At 44.0% G+C, this 13,450-nt stretch overlaps 1 non-coding gene across 1 annotated transcript; it reads left to right on the top strand.

Annotated features, from left to right (window-relative positions):
• Positions 1-6,353: 6,353 nt before the first annotated feature.
• Trnal-uaa (transfer RNA leucine (anticodon UAA)) lies at positions 6,354-6,436 on the top strand. The gene has a single exon. It is a non-coding gene; the product is annotated as a tRNA-Leu (tRNA).
• The last annotated feature ends 7,014 nt before the right edge of the window (positions 6,437-13,450 follow it).

Raw genomic sequence — 13,450 nt, 5'->3', positions numbered from 1 at the left:
TTAAGATACCAGGCCACTTGAGTGTGCTCTCTTATAAATGCCTAGGTAAAGCACATGCCTGCTCTCCTTCCTGGCCTCTGGATGACTGGGTTCCTGTTCCTCGTTCATGCAGAGTACTGTGATCTGTGAATGTACTTCTAAGTAAATAGCCCTTTATTATACTCAATTCTGAACTAGTGTGGAATTATTTTATAGCATCCATCATGAGTTAATTTATGCAAAATAATTAACTGCCGGCTCTCAGTTGTGAACGGCTACGTTTCAGGTCAGTAGCTTAGTCCTAAAATAACATCAATCACTGAAGATGCATGTGAGAATCGCCCAAGAAACCAGTCCATTTCTGTGTGTATTCCGGCCCCAGGCATCCCATATAGAATGCTTAGACCCACAAAGCTTGTTAATGCCAGAATACCTATCAGGAACCTGCAAGGTGGCCCAGTGGGTAAACACACTTGCTACCAAGCCTGAGTTCAGTTCCCAGAACTCACATGGTAGAAGAGAATCACCTCTCATACATTGATCTCTGACGTTCACATGCTGCCTTCAACACAGGCATGGCACATATACACAGACACACATACACACAATGTAATTTTTCATTTGCAATTCGTGCATCTGTGAATTAAATAGTTGCAAGGCCATTGTTAGTCTGCAGGATCTAAAGAGCCAGGAATGGATGTAGGAGGACCCTGAGCTATACCTGCTAATCGGAGAACTCAGCTGGGCTTTGAGGCACAGACAGATGTTTGGGTGGCAGTTGTCTTTCAAGCAGCAATCAGAGAGTCCTCACAAAGGAGAGGGCAATCCAAGGAATGTCACCCCCATTAAAAAGGAGTTATTTAGCCTCCACGTGACAGATCCAGGAATTTTTCTTGCTCTCTCTTGCACATAGGAATGTTTGACTAGTTCATTCTTTGCCTTGCCCTGTGGTTTGCCCTGGTGCAACGCTCCCTTAAAAGGACATAGTGACATGGTCTCTTCATAATCTTCAGGCACACTTTGCAATCTGGTTGATGGGGCATCAGGGCGGGGGGAGGGTTGGCCTGTCAAACAAGAAATGTCACTTAGTGGTAAGGTGTTACGGCATGCATTTGGGAGAAGAAAGCCAACTATCAAGGAAATTCAAAAATCCCTTTTTCTACACTTCATCAAAAGGACTTCCTGCACCAGCCGTTATCAGTGTTCGAGGTAATTGTTCAAGGAGTTCTCTGTTCCAGTGGGAAACCTTAGTCTCTGCACTCACAGCTTCCTCTCGGTATGGCATTAAAAATGAACCCACAGCATGCAGTGCAGGACTTGCAACCAGGACAGACCCCTCCTTTTCTTGTGGCTACCAGTTAAAACAACTTGGAGTGAATATTTTAAAGATAATCTAGTGTTATTAATGAGTTAGTGTCTCAAATAAAAGAAAAGAAAAGGATGAATGCCGTGACCAATGCCTGTCAACCTAACATTTGAGAGACACAGGCAGGAGGATTACCATGAGCTTAAAGTCAACCTGGGCTATGTAGTGAGTTCCAGGTTAGCCTGGAATATGGAGGAAGGAGGGAGGAATGAATCTCATAATAAATATTTACAAAAGTTGTGAGAAAGAAAAAAAGTGGTAGAAAATAGATTACATAGATAGATGATAGATAGATAGATGATAGATAGATAGATGATAGATAGATAGATAGATAGATAGATAGATAGATAGATGATAGATAGATAGATGATAGATAGACAGACAGATAGATAGATAGATGATCGATAGATAGATAGATGGATGATAGAAAGATAGATAGGTAGATAGATAGATAGGTAGATAGATAGATGATAGATAGAATATACACACTTATATTCATGTATACACACACACATATATGCGATGTAGCTCAGTGGCAGAGTGCTTAGAAAAAAAACAAAAGAAAATAGGTTTTCTATAAAAAGGCAAGAGAACCATAGATCCTACTAGTTTAAAACCTAGAAGAAGGGAACTGAAAAACAAAACAGAGAAACAGACATTCCTGTGGGAGGGGGTACTCCACATATTTTTTGCAAATAAAGTGATTAACTAAACCAATAGACAGTGTAAAGGCCTGCAGAGCTTTGCAAGCCGCTAAAGCATCAAAGCCATTCTGACCATCACCTCCTCCCCACCGCACTGCTCTCTGAAGGATGAAACAGGAAGGGAACAGGGTGTCAATTCTATTTAGTCTATTGTTTCCATATTTACCCTACTTTTTAATTTGGATGAAAAAAAAACCAATACAAACATGCATTGTTCTCAAAGCATTAAGTCACAAAACCTTAAGTACAAAGTAAATACTGTGGTTCAAACCTCAAAGGAAAACCTGCAGATCAGAGGTCTGCCGTGGAGCGATGGAGTAACTGAACTCCTCCTTCAAATTTGCAAAATAAAATAGAACAGTAAATATGCACACATTTGAGATGATATTAGCAACTCCTGATGGATCAGCCCAATGGAAGAGGCCTCAGAGTGCGCAGTGTGTGGGCATGGCTGGCAGGAGCTGCTGTGGACTAAGCTGCGTATGTACACACGCCCTTTGCAGTAATCCGCATCTAGATTAAAGTTACTGAGAAAATGAGGAAGGGACACTTACTTATTGCTCCCCCAGCTCTTGGTAAAACACTTACCTCAGTTCTCTTTCACAATACTGGAAGGAATCGGCTTCCTTATAAATGAGCTTGCCTCCTTGTGGGCATGGAGGCCCTGGATTCCGTCCTTTCGTCCTTCCTCTTTTTAGGTGATTTTGTTCATTTCATGCTTTGCTACTTTTTCCTGACAGTTTCCAAGCCCTGGTAAAGAAAAGAGTGACCACGGGTGATCCCACAGTTCTTACCAAAAATAACAGGAAATAGGTCCACCGTCCCATCACACAAGTTGCTTTCTGTATTGTCAGCGCAAGTAGCCAGCTGGTACCCACGCCACGCCCATTTTCCTGCAAACTGCTCTCATCTTAACCTTTGTGGTGCGAGAAGGGCCTGAAAGACCAGGGATGTAGCTTGCTTGGCAGAGTGCTTACTAGGGTACACAAAGGCTTGAGCTGATCTCAACACCACATAAAGCTGGACATGGGGGTACAGGCCTGTAATCTCAGCACGTGAAAGGTAGACCAGAAGTTCAAGGTCATCTTTGGCTACATTGAGGGGCTACATGAGGCCCTTTCTCAAAAATAATAACAAAAAAACCCAAAAAACCCAACACTGCCATTTTGGGGGCCCACTTTGGATGTAGCATCTTGCCCGCTAGAAGCAACTGGCAAACAAACCTGAGTCACAAGATTTCTGAGGAATGCTGGATTGAGGTTTTTGTTTATTAGCTACCAATCCTTCTGTTTACCCAGTCAGAGTCCATCCTGAGCTGAGCCCAGACTGTCATTCAGGACATTGTCAGCAGCACTGCCATTTTGAGGACCTGCTTTGGACCGAGCAAACCCCTGCCAGAAGCAACTGAGTGAAGAAACGGTTTGTGTGACTTAGACGTCACAGTTCATCTCTGAGGGAAGTCAGGGCAGGAACTCACGACAGGAACCTGGAGACAGAAACTGAAACAGAAACCGCGCAGAAGCATTGTTTGCTGGCTTGTTCCCAAGGCTCACTCAGCTTCCTTTTCCTAACAGCCCAGGACCACTCGACCTGTTACCACAGTAGGCGACAACTCTCACATAATCATTAATCAAGAAAACTCCAGACACACTTGTCTACAGGCCAATCTGATGGAGGGATTTTCCTCAAATGATGCTCTCTCAGCAGAGGACTGTAACTCGTGTCCAAGCTGATAAAAACCAAAACAAAAACCAAAAACTAACCAGCATACTGGATGACACTACGTTACATGAAATAAGCAGGCTTAGAAAGACAAATACACAGTCTTTCTCTCATGTGCAGACTCTAGATTTAAATCTCACTTTTCTCTTCACTGTGTGTGTGTGTGTGTGTGTGTGTGTGTGAGGGGGGGGTGGTGGTAGAAGGGGAACCATGAGAGAGGAAGAAGAGGTTTTAGGAGGGGGGGGAATAAGAAAGGTCAATAAAACACATGTGACATAAAACTGAAGGGGGACCTACTTGGGGGAAGTGGAGGGTCACGGGTCACGAGAGAAGGACCATTGAGAAGAACGATGTGTTTTATAAAAATGCTACGACGAAATTATTTGCTTTACACGTTAATTTTAACATCAATTTAAAAATTAAAGCAATAAGCTGAGAACCCAGAGTACTTAGCTATACAGAAAAGTAATAAAAACACGAAGCCGTAAAGTAGTCGTTTATCGTTTGTATTAATACTGCATGTGACTAGAGGAGTAGGGTATCACTGGCAGAGCCAGAGAGTATCATACCAGCAGCGCCACAGATTCAGGAATCCCACGCTGCCCTGCAGCAGCCACCCTGCACTTGGGCATCAGAAGTGTGGACTCCACTCTACCTTATGAGATCATTGTTTCTTAGGTGGAAACGCTATCATACAGACCATGACTGCACTGAGATCATAGATACACACCACAAAGCCGGCATCCTCCCTGCTTCTTGTCCCTTGTCCCCAGTAACCATATATATATGTCGATGCAGAAACACAGAACTCACTTCAAAGGGAATAAGATAGTTTATTCTGGAGCCAAAACTGAATGGCCATAGATTTGCGTTACTTTGAATATCATGTTCCAATGTGGTAAGAGTTGGTGAAGTTTTTTTTTTTAATTAGAGAACAAAAGAAAGTCATAAATCAGGCACTTCATAAACACTGATGGGAATAGCAGAGAGACTATTGTTACCACGCATGGAATCTTTGCTATTTGTTTCAGATGGTATCTGATGCTATTCTTAGCTCTTGGGCTGGTGGAGTCTAGTGGTCCTAGCGCATTTCAAAAAGATCCACTCATGGTCACAAGGATATTAGGTCGAACGCAGAGGTGGGCAATTGAGCGGCTATTAAAAGGGCTAAATATAGCCCAGGATAATCAATCATTCAATTAGCCCTGTCGAGTCTTTAATACGGGTGTAGCGATTCTTTCTGTCTCTGGGAGCTTCAGTTCACGTATCTCCTTAAAGCATCTATCAGAGAGGTCCCAGAGCTGTGCACCAACAGGATTAGTTGACTTCACAAATGCTCGGCTATAGGGGGCAGAGGAAGTGAAGTCCAAAGTGAATGTGTATTTTGACTTGGATGCGGCCATGCCGAAGACTTCAAGGCCTCTGACACAGGGAACAATTTGGCAAAGCCAAATTACCCATACGGCCAAGCCTCGAAAGAACGAAAGAAAGGCAAAGTTGTTTTTCTGAGGTCCGACTATGTTTATAGCTGACCACTGTGTATAAAAACAAGCAGACAACTCACCTACAGAAACCACCTACCAAGATTACTTAACCTCTTCACCTCTGCTGTACCCAATAAACACACTGACTTTCAGCAGAGAACCCCACCTGACCCCAGCTTCATTGTGTTTGTGTCCGTGTGTCTGTCTTTTCTTCATTCCGTCATCCTCTCCTAGCCAGACAGATCTATGTAAATTCATAGTCAAAAAGACAGGTGGACAAGGTGGGGTGATCAGTACAAGGCTCAGCCCCCAGCTACCTGCTAATGGGGAACACCTAGCCTGGGCCCTGGGGTATTGACTGGGTGACGGCCAATGTAAAGCAAATAAACCCCTGTCCCCTAAATTGCCTTCAGTTGAGGGTGTTTTCTCACGACAACAAAAACGAAAGTAGAAGACCGCACAAGTTAAAAACAAGGGAAGATGGCCCCCTAGGTGAGCCGTTGGGGTGTCAGGAACCGGGATGCCGCAAAGGGGTCAGTGCCTGCAGCCACCAGGGAGGGAAATGGGGACTGAGCCGCACTACCCTGCCCGCACAGCAGTCTCCAAAGCCTCCTTCCGCTGCGTCCTGCCCCACGGGCGGGAAAGGAAAGCGGCGCCCAGGTGCAGGGCGCAAGCACCTCCTTCGATTTAGAAAAAACACACCGAAGCTCGCCCTGCGGGCCCGTCCCCACGGCCGCTCTGAGCCCAAAAGTTTGCGGTGGGGTTTGTGTGCGGCTCCCGCGCAACTCTACGAGCCCCCCCCCCCCCCGCCCGCTCGCCCGCCTGCCTGCCGGGTCCCGAGCGCGGCTCCTGCAGTTGCAGTTTCTTCGTTGCCGCCAAGACAGTGAGCGGCTTCAGCGACAGGAAACTCGGGAGGCAGCCATCGAGCCTCGGTAGCTGGGCGGGGAAAGCCGGGTGCGCAAGGCAGCCCGCTCGGGAGCAGCCTCAAAGAAAAAAAGAAAAAGCAGGAAAAAAAGGAAAAGGGAAAAGAAAAAAAAAAAAAAAGAGGAAGTTGGTGTACGCTTTGTAGGAAGAGTAGACGCGGTAGTGCACGCCGGCACCAGGATGGCCGAGTGGTTAAGGCGTTGGACTTAAGATCCAATGGACATATGTCTGCGTGGGTTCGAACCCCACTCCTGGTATAAGTGCTTTTTTTGTTGTCTTCCTCAAGATACCGTTTTTTTAGGTCTAGATTTGTTGAAATATTAGAAATCAAATTTCCAATCGGAAGAAATGCAGTTAAAGCCTTAGTAGAGTGCTGCTGTAAGGCTAGTTTTCCCTCCGTGAGGCGACCTAGTCTCCAGGGACCAGTCCACGACAGGGGACAGAAATCTCGGCTAGCTGACGGGAAGACCTGGTAGCAACCAAGTTTTTGCAAAAGTGCTTTTCCAAAGAAGGAAAAAGTAAATTTGCCTCTGCCTTTCTCTGCCTCTGTCCCCACTCTCCACTCCCTTCTTTTGTATTTTCCTTCCTTCCTTTTTCTTTTTTTCGTCTCCAAAGTTTAACCTGTTCACACGCAACCCACCCTTCAGTGAACTCCAAGTAGGTACCATTATTCTTTAGACCCAGAATTTGAAATATTTTCAGGTTTTTTTCCTATTTTTTTTCAAAAGTATTTTTAATCAAAGCAGTCTACGATCTTAAACAGAATGTGTAGGTGCGGCTCAAGGAACTCTCCAGCCTTTGAGTAAGTCGAAAGTAAGACAGTGATTAAATCCCTCAATACAAACATAAAACTTAGGAAACACTGATCATTAGCATTGATCATTTATTTCCATCTGATCTTCAGGCCCCATTCAGTTATCTGGAGTCGTAGAAATAGTCTTTGCATCGAAAGGCTGATGTTCAGAATGATGTATCTGGTTTTCCAGTCCCAGCTCAGAGCTCTATGGGAAGTGTGATCAGTATATTTAAACAGTGACACCTACTGGTAAAATTGAGGTAAATTTATTTGTTTAGATAAACCTGATATTTTTTAATAACTCTGTTTAGGAGATTAGGGCAATGTCAACCACAGACAGAAGGTTAACTCCCCACCCCACCTTCGATAAATAATCTTTGATAAATAATCTTCTTTTAAATAGAATCATTCATCTCTGAAATAATGTTTCATGAGCATTGTTACAATTGTATAAAACCCTTCTCTGGCTTCATTGAACTTTGTTCCAATTAAACATTTGCTTTTCAAACTTTGAAGATGATTATGAAGTTAAAGGGATATATATATATATGTATATATATATATATATATATATATATATATATATATATATATATATATTTAAGACACAGATATCATGGTCTTCTGAAGACTTTTCCTACATAAGAAACTTTCTTAATCCTCCCCAGCAGTAAGTTGGCGCTTGGGGACTTTGATTAGCTTCTTTTGTTTTCCACTTTTATCCATTTATTTTATGTGTACCCATGCATGCCTGAATGTATGTGAGTACATTGCATGGGTACCTGGTGCCAGCTTAGGAGGCAGCCATGAGTCCCCCGGAACTGGGCATATAGTTCATAAAGTGTCACGTGGGCACTAGGAACCAAACCCACGTCCTCTGGATGCAACAGTGCTCTTAGCTGCAGACCTATCTCTTCAACCCCACACAGCCTGTTTCTCATTTTTAGACACAGTTTCAATTAGTCAGTCAGGCTATGCACCTCATGCCTGGGCTTATTACTCAAACGAAGTAAATTTTAATGCCTCAAACGCTAAAATTTTTATTAACATATTTATAGCATAAAATGATGTCTTTCATAACAAGTTCAAACATATGTGCCATGTGATTTGTTTGTATTCACTCCTGCCTTGCCCCATCCTACGCCACCCCAACTCGATTTCGTTCCTCTTCCCTTACACTGCTCCTTCCACTTTCAGATCACACATACACACACACACACACACACATATATTTTAACATTGGAAATGGTGTGTGTGTGTATATATATATACAGTCATTTTCCAATGTAATTCCACATTACATTGGAACTTATGATATCTGTCTTTCTGAACTGTCATATTTCAGTTAGCATGATCTTCAGTTTCCTCTTTTTTCATACAAATGGCATAATTCTGTCCTTGGATGTGGCTGTGTAAAACTCCATTGTGCATGTATACTGAATTTTCTATATCCACTCATCTACGTTAAATGCCTAGGCTGCCCTTGCTCCTTGGTTGTTGTTGTGTGTGTGGGGGTGCATCAGTAAACATATTTGTGCTGGGCAGTAGTGGCACACACCTTTAATCCTAGCACTTGGGAGGCAAAGGCAGAGATAGCCGGATCTCTCTGAGTTCTAGGCCAGCCTGGTCTACAGAGCTTGTTCCAGGACAGGTTCCAAAGTTACAGAGAAACCCTGTTGAAAAAACAACAACAAAACAAACAAACAAACAAAAATCCAAAATATCTGTGCATGCGTCTTTGTGGTTGCTGACTTAGACTTTTTCAGTCAATACCCAGGAGTAGTATACTATATGATAATTCTATTTTTAGGGTTGTGTATGTGTGTAACTTCTATTGTTTATTTCCATAGTACCTGTGACTAATTTATATTCCCACCAATATTGTATTAGGCCTGCCACCTCCACTCTAGTCAGCATTTTTTGAGTGTGTGTGTGTGTGTGTGTGTGTGTGTGAGAGAGAGAGAGAGAGAGAGAGAGAGAGAGAGAGAGAGAGAGAGAGAGAGAGAGAGAAACAGGGTCTCTCTATGTCATCCTGGCTATTTTGGAACTTAGTATGCAGACCAGGCTAGCCTTGAACTCCCTGCCTCTGCTCCTGAGTGCTAGGATAGAAGGAATGGGCCACATTGCCCAGCTTTTGTCTTGTTTGTTTGTGATTTCTTAATGGTAGCTGTTCTGACTGGGGTGAAATGAAATCTCAAGATAGTGTAGTTTTAGAGACTCCACCTAAGAGGCCGAGAGCATACATCTATTCATTTCCTATAATTGGACACAAGACCACTGTGAACCAGTAATTTCCAGTAACATAAATTTCCTGGACCTTTTATCAGAGTACATGCAAGGGGATGATTGCTGTTTACACCATTGAAAAGAATGGTGCAAACAAATGGGCACAGAGGTGCACATCTCTAAACTCAGCACTTGTGGGCAGAGGCAGGTGGACCTCTGCACGTTTGAGACCGGCCTGGCCTACAGAGCAAGTTTTAGATCAGCCAGGATTATTAGTAAAAAAAGAAAGGAAGGAAGGGAGGGAGGGAGAGAGGGAGGGAGGGAGGGAGGGAGGGAGGGAGGGAGGGAGGGAGGGAGGGAGGGAGGGAGGGAGGGAGGGAGGAGAAAAAGAAAGAAAGGAAGAAAGGAAAAGACAGGTAGACAGACAGACTGAAATAGAATCCTAGGTGCTAGATATCAGTATTGCACACAGACTGAAGTTAGCAGAGAGATGTGTGGAGTGACATCCCAGTCTGAGCAGACTGCCCTGGGCAGTGATGGCAGTGATGGTCTATGACTACGACACAGGAAATGAGTCAGTCGGGGTCAGCACCACCCTATCAGCCATCTCTGTTCAGGGTCAACACTGGGAACTCACCACAGTGAAATGGGAACTGTGCCTAAAAGCGTCTCTAGAATGTTATGTGCACTCATGCCCCACCCGCTGAACAAGTGAGTGACCTTAAAGTCCACTGGAAATATTTCACACCTGATTCTGTACATTGTGGCCTTGAGCGTCCTCTTTTAGGGTATGTGGTAAGAACGTGTCACGGATGCATTTTACCCAGATTTGGTAGTCACAGGGACACAAAAATGACTGCTGTAAAAGATGGCACACTACAGATCCCTGAAACCAGAAGGTCCCATTGCAGAAGTCTCAAGGTCCAGGTTGGAGGGGGGGGTGCCGGAAGGTGTGGCTTGCACAGAAAGACAGGAAGCAGGCTGAGGACTGACTGCTTTGGGTAAAGTCAACAGTGTGGTACCCCTAAGAATTAGCAAACTCTGGAAGGGACATCCTGCTCTGTGGGAGAGGCCCCAGATCCAAGAGCTTCAGCAATACGAGGAAGAATAAAATGAGGGTTCCCATAGTATGGGTTAGGCTTTCTGCTGTTGCATTTGTTCATCTTCCCCCCTTCCTTCTAGATCAGATAGAGCCAAGATTCAGAGGCCAAAGGGAACCCTCAAGTCGCTTATGAGTCATTTCTATCTTGGAAAGTTTTAAGAGGTGCTTGAGCAATTCAAGTCTCAAATTTATCTTTGGGAATAAGCTGTAATTTTGGCTATTTTATTCATTGCTGTCTATAGTGTAGGAAGGTTGGCACTTATCTGAAGAGGTACTTCTCCCTCCCCCCAACCCCCCAAGGGTCTCACTTCTTAGCACTGGATAGCGTGAAACTCACTGTGTAGACCAGGCTGGCCTGGAACTCAATGGAAATACTTCCTCTGCCTCTGCCTCTCAAGTGCTGGGACTAAAGGCTTGTGCCAATGCACATAAAATTTTAAAAAAAGGAAAAAGATAAAGTGGGCCTGGTGGAAGACTGCAAATCTCAGCACTTAGCGGCCTGAGTTACACAGTGAATTCCAGGCCAACCAGGCTATAGGGAATCACCTCTGATTCGGACAAAGGAAAGAAGACAAAAAGCAGCAACAATGAAAAGTTAATATTTGCCTCTTAGGGCTGAGGAAATGGCTCACGGGTTAAGAGCACTGGATGTAACTGGGCGGTGGTGGCACTTGCCTTTAATCCCTGCACTCAGGAGGCAGAAGCAGGGAGATCTCTTTGGGTTCAAGGCCAGCCTGCTCTACAAGGGCTAGTTCCAGGACAGACAGGACTGCACAGAGAAATGCTGACTTGAAAACAAAACAAACAAAGAGCACTGGATGTTCTTCCAGAGGGCATTTCAATTCCCAGCACTCACTTGGTGGTTCACACAACCACTTAGATGGTTGATCACAACCGCCTATATCTTCAGTTCCACGGGACCTGACACCTGTGGCCTACACAGGTACCCACACTCATGTGCACATACCCACATGCAGATATACATACCCATACATAATTAAAAACAGTAATAACCAATTTTTAAGGAAAATTATTTGTCTCAGCTTTCCCTCCTATAGAAGTTCACACAGAAGTCCTGTTTTATCTTCAGCACAGAAGCTGTGCGTTAATGTACTGCTATCTCAGCCAGCAACTGTAGCTCCACAGTTACTGGCCTGTTTATCTAGCAGTGGCCTGGATACTCAGCCTGAAGTCTGGCGAGAATTCTGCTCCCACAGGCACCAGCCCTAAAGGTGGTGCCACAGTCGCTGCCACTAAAGGCAGCTTTAACAAAATCTCTAACCTTCTAAGTGTGAATAAGACTCGAGATTCAAAGGCTGGGGTGAAAACCTGTGAGCTCAGAGAGGCTGAGTAACAGCCAGCTAATCCCCTCTCCTTGTTGGCATCAGTGGAAGAAGCATGCTTCTGCTTTGCCAAAGCCTAAAAACCTGCACCCCTTCAAATCTCACCCTACTACTTCCTGTGTCTCTCTGTCTCTCCTCAATGGCCTTTGAGACTCCATGATTACTTTCTGTCAACTAGTTGCTAAGGCATCCTCCTGACCCAGGGTTAATTTTATTTAATTATTGCAAATGCAAACTCGGGGTTCACAGTGTGATTAAATATCCCCCAACACAGAAGCAAGCATGCTTGCAAAATCCACAGGATAGTACGCATCCCGTGAAGTATTGTTTGTTTGCTTGGTTGGTTAGTTTAAAATAAGATCTCACCATTTAGCCCAGGATAGCTTCATGCTTACTATGTAGCCCATGTTGGTCTTGAATTCAAGGTTTTCCTGCTCCCCATTCCCAGTACCGCCGGAAAGGACCAGAGTCAGCACAGGACACACCAAGACCTCATTCCCAGCACAGAGGAGATTTATTTGCCCCAGAGGAACAGGGGGCAGGGAATAAGAGGTGAAGACAGGAGATTGAGGACAAGGAGAAGGGAAAAGGAACAAGGAAGAGGGAGAAAAGGGGCAAGGAAGGGGGAAGGGATATTTGCCCCAAAGGGAGAACAGGGGACTGGCTCCAAATAGAGAGACAGACTTGCCCATAGGCAAATGGTCATTTATAAAGAGAAAGGAGGAACCCTGGGTTAGAATTAGTTGACTTGTTTTGATTGGGCATCTTAATTAGGTGAACCAAAGGTGGGCTTATGATTGCTGGACCTTGGTGGTCGGCCTCAGGATGAGGAAGTGGCCGAATAAGGGACCGGACCTTGTGGGCCAGCTTTAGGAATGGAATCTAACAGTTTTTAGTAAAGTGGAGAAGGGTGTAAGGCAAAGCCTCCTCACCCTATTGGTCAATGCTCGGGGGTGTTGGAGCCCTTCTCTGAGATTCCAGCCTTGAGGGTTCACGCCCTGCCCAGTCCAAGTCTTAACCTCAGATCCACCCGGGTTAGTCAGGACTTTGAATTCACGCTCATTAGCCAGGCTTTTAAGGTCTCCAACTCATCGTCATCATCGTTGTCGTCTCTTTATAGCAACTGATTCTGAAGGTTTGCTCTGGCACTGCTGTAATGTTTAGTAAGCGCTTGGCATGTGAGTGGCCAATGAGTGAGAGATATCATTGCACTGATGGGTTGATGGATCAGTTTTTATATAATGTCAAGGTTGCTCATAAAATTTGTATCTTGTATTTCCACAACAATCACCGAGCAATAAAATAAGATTTAATTTCAAAGACAGGGATTTTGGAGAAAGACATAGCTTGCATTTTTCTGGTTTGTTTGTTGAATTTCTTGTATTATTTACCAGCCTTTAAATGCCTAGTTTTCCAACATCTTCTTGTTCAAAGAAGAAATTTTGGGTAAGTGTTTACATAATTTCTTGTTTTAAAAAAAAGTAATGTTCTGAAATCTAACTTGAAAAGAAAAGAAAAATAAACTCTTGAATTTTCAAATACACAGCGAGTGAGTTTATTGTTTTCCCCCGGGTGTCACACCCACCGGTTAGTCACAAATAGCTATATTAAGAATGTTGTTCACATTTTTTAAACACTAGCAATTCTGACCCACCCAGCTCAGTGATTTAAAACTGTAACTTGACTTTAATATTTTTATTCTACGTAGGAAAAAAACAAGAAATTTCTATCACTGAGAAGATTAAAAGTGATCATATTCTTTTCACTGTCATGTAAAAATGACTATATCATATAGGCATCCTTA

This window comes from Chionomys nivalis, chromosome 2 (assembly GCF_950005125.1).
Source record: "Chionomys nivalis chromosome 2, mChiNiv1.1, whole genome shotgun sequence".
Classification (NCBI taxonomy): Eukaryota; Metazoa; Chordata; class Mammalia; order Rodentia; family Cricetidae; genus Chionomys; species Chionomys nivalis.
This window is presented reverse-complemented; position numbering and strand designations above follow the sequence as displayed.